General features: G+C 40.9%; 1 pseudogene; it reads right to left on the bottom strand.

The window, feature by feature from the left end:
• Positions 1 to 364: 364 nt before the first annotated feature.
• Positions 365 to 1,503, bottom strand: LOC123483951 (annotated as a pseudogene).
• Positions 1,504 to 4,226: the final 2,723 nt, after the last annotated feature.

Raw genomic sequence — 4,226 nt, 5'->3', positions numbered from 1 at the left:
GTTGGCAGGAGGGAGGAGCTTGGGGATGAGCAGAGGCAAAGAATTGAATGACCTCTAGCGGCTCCCAGATTGTTGTTGCACCCTCAAAGTTCACGTCACTACGTCACCTGCATTCATCTTAGCTTCTTCTATGTCTCCTATGTTTTCTCAGCTTCTTCTATGCCTATCCTGAAAAACATGTACTATGTACGGCTGCCCCACTGTCCAAAAGTCCCTGTTACTAGTTGTAAAGGGCTGACCGGTTGCCTGTTGCAAGCAGGGAAAATGTAAACACTCAGATCATTTGAGTGTACATTTCAGGATTTCAACATTTCTTTCCAACCTTCCCAGTCGTATCATACTGACTACAGAAAGACAATCGGTCTCTAGTTGTGTAATCACTTTATTTTTGCAACACTTTTGAAATACAGTGTACACTAAGTTTCACTACCATGTACCTGTCTATTAGCAGAACATTTGGGCAAAATTATTTTTGAGAATATTACATTTTTACCAAAAGCAGTAATTAAGTGCAATATATTTATTTGGAATGTGGTCCTTTCAGTTTGGCTAGTAATCTCATTTTATTTTTGATTCAGTACTTCTTGGGGAGTCCTTTGGGTCTGTAGCGGTTGGGGTCACCTCCATTGCGTCCCCAGCGGTTAGCCGCCTGGTCAGCTGCTGAGTCCTCGTGTCCTCGACCACTGGAACCCTGAACCATCTCCCGGGCATCACTGAGAGAGCATAAATATTACATAAGTTACTCGTCAATGACAGTGAACGAATAATGGTAAAATTGTCTCTCTGACCAGACACTTTTTTAAAACAAAAAGTGTCATAAAGAACTGAATAGAGAAAGGAGAAACTTTTTGTGAGATCAGTTGATGACCAACTGAACCACATTATAAGCGTCTCTCAGATATTTGAGAATCACCCACCTGATGACTCCTGCTGCCCACCTGCCCCCTGGTCCTCTCCTGGCAGCATTATAGTTGCCCCGGGCGTGGAAGTACTTGTCTGAGTTTTTCCAGTTGGCGTCCTTCATGTCGCCGTATGCACGCCACATGTCTTTAGCACCTGCAGGGTCAGGAGTACACCGATGTTGAGTGTGACACTTATAAAGAACATTACAACTTTTCAAACCACTAGCCTCAAGAAATAACAATTACTTTAAAGGAGTCATCAAATTTTGCTCTTGATTTCTGTATCTATTTCTGTCAACAATGAAGAAACAATGATTAAAGTGTAAAAACGGACCTCGAGCAGCTTCACCAGGAAGCGGTACCACTGGGCCTGAGCCCCCACAACAAGGGTCAGAACAAGTCCAGCTAGAAGCACCTTCATACTTGCAGATGTGACAGACTGAAAGAAACATGGAAAGAGTGAGAGAACATAGGCTACGATATGTATTGCTAACATATTTACAGATCATTTATCTGACTTAAACTGCGACTGCATCATATTACAGAGTCATCTCTTTACCTTACAGCTCCGTAGTTAGTTAGTCAGTCAGGCAGTTTGAACTCCCTCGTGTTTTGTGTTGGTTTGTGGTCCTGCAGCTTGTTCTTATATTCCACCCAGACCAGGGAGGAGTTGAGTTTTCCAACAGCTGGAATTCCCTAACTTCGTCCTACCAGGCTATTACGATCAGAAGTCTCTGCCCGGTACACAAGATCAGGAATTTCCAGGTCATGACAAGATGAATTAGAGGACCTGCTCTGAAGCCTTAGGCAATAAGGAAAATACTCCTCAATTGTGTAACTAGGCCTACTGCTTAAAAAACCAAGGCATCAAAATGTGATGTGTCAGCATTAATAAGACTGTGTATAAATAATTCAATCTAATGGGGGAAATGCGGTTTGTTTTCAACTTTTAAAGTCGTAATTGTCATGATGGATGAGGTTCCAAAAGTTTGCCTCTCACCTGATATGAGAGAATCATTCCTTATGATATGATTCATTATAGACTACTATAGTATGGTAGACTACAGGTATTTAATAGACATAGACATGAAAGGCAATTTGCATGTCCACATCTGACGGATTGCACCTTTATTTTACAGATTACACAACTACTGCTCCCCTCACACCTATGCTGCTGTTCATTGATTATTGATTGCCATTACCATTAGTATCTATCTATTTATCCTGCTACTGGTCACTATTACTCTTGTTTACAAATCAAATTTAAATCAAATTGTATTGGTCGCATACACATATTTAGCAGATGTTATTGTGGGTGTAGCAAAATGCTTGTGTTCCTAGCTACAGCAGTGCAGTAATATCTAACAATTCACAACAACACACATAGATCTAAAAGTAAAAGATTGGAAATAAGAAATATATAAATATTACGACAAGCAGTGTCGAGTCCGAGCATAAATATGTATATATATATATATATATATATATATATATATATATATATATATATATATATGTAGAATACGTAGGACAATAGTATATATACAGCAATAGTTGAATGGGACGTCATTGACTTGAATACAGTACATACATATGAAATGAGTAAAACAGTATGTAAACATTATTAAAGTAACCAGTTTTCCATTATTAAAGTGACCAGTGATTCCATGTCTATGTACATAGGGCAGCAGCCTCTAAGGTGCAGGTTTGAGTAACCGGGTGGTAGCCGGCTAGTGACAGTTACTAAGTTCAGGGCATGGTACTGGGTGGAGGCCGGCTAGTGATGGCTATTTAACAGTCGGTTGGCTTTGAGATAGAAGCTGTTTTTCAGTCTCTCGGGCCCAGCTTTGATGCACCTGTACTGACCTTGCCTTCTGGATGATAGCAAAGTGAACAGGCCATGGCTCGGATGGTTGACGTCTTTGATGATCTTTTTGACCTTCCTTTGACATCGGGTGCTGTAGGTGTCCTGGAGGGCAGGCAGTGTGACCCTGGTGATGCGTTGGGCAGACCGCACAACCCTGTGGAGAGCCCTGCCATTGCGGCCGATGCAGTTCCCTGTACCAGGCGGCGATACAGCCCGACAGGATGCTCTCAATGGTGCATCTGTAAAAGTATGTGAGGGTCTTAGGAGCCAAGATGGATTTCTTCAGCCTCCTGAGGTTGAAGAGGTACTGTTGCACCTTCTTCACCACACTGTCTGTGTGTGGGTGCACCATTTAAGATTGTCAGTGATGTGCACGCCGAGGAACTTGAAGCTTTTCACCTTCTCCACTGCGGCCCCTGCGATGTGGATGGGGTGTGCTCCCTCTGCTGCACAGGTACAGTGCCTTCAGTAAGTATTCACAGCCATTTACTTTTTTCACATTTTGTTGTGTATTTACAGACTGAATTTTAAATGGTTTAATTGAGATTTTGTGTCACTGGCCTACACACGATACCCCATAATGTCAAAGTTTTTTAGAAACTTTTACAAAGTAATTAAAAATGAAAAGCTGAAATGTCTTGAGTCAATACGTTTTCAATCCCTTTGTTATGGCAAGCCTAAATAAGTTCAGGAGTAAAAATGTGTAACAAGTCACATAATAAGCTATCTCTTTGAGAATGGTGAAGTTATTAATTACACTTTGGATGGTGTACTATACACCTAGTCACTACAAAGATACAGGCGTCTTTCCTAACTTAGTTGTCGGGGAAGAAGGAAACCTTTCTGGGATTTCACCATGAGGCCAATAGTGATTTTAAAACAGTTACTGAGTTTAATGGCTGTGATAGGAGAAAATTGAGGATGGATCAAAAACATTGTAGTTACTCCAAAAATACTAACCCAAATGACAGAGTGAACTGTACAGATATTCCAGAACATGCAAACTGCAAATAAATTGGCTAAGAAATGAAAAGTATTTGATCCCCTGCTGATTTGGTATGTTTGCCCACTGACAAAGAAATGATCAGTCCATAATTTTAATGGTAGGTTTATTTGAACAGTGAGAGACAGAATAACAACAAAAATATCCAGAAAAACGCATGTCAAAAATGTTATGAATTGATTTGCATTTTAATGAGGGAAATAAGTATTTGACCCCCTCTCAATCAGAAAGATTTCTGGCTCCCAGGTGTCATATATAGGTAATAGCTGAGATTAGGAGCACACTCTTAAAGGGAGTGCTCCTAATCTCATCTTGTTACCTGTATAAAAGACACCTGTCCACAGAAGCAATCAATCAATCAGATTCCAAACTCTCCACCATGGCCAAGACCAAAGAGCGCTCCAAGGATGTCAGGGACAAGATTGTAGACCCTACACAAGGCTGGAATGGGCTA

This window comes from Coregonus clupeaformis, unplaced genomic scaffold (assembly GCF_020615455.1).
Source record: "Coregonus clupeaformis isolate EN_2021a unplaced genomic scaffold, ASM2061545v1 scaf0168, whole genome shotgun sequence".
In the NCBI taxonomy this organism is placed as follows: Eukaryota; Metazoa; Chordata; class Actinopteri; order Salmoniformes; family Salmonidae; genus Coregonus; species Coregonus clupeaformis.
This window is presented reverse-complemented; position numbering and strand designations above follow the sequence as displayed.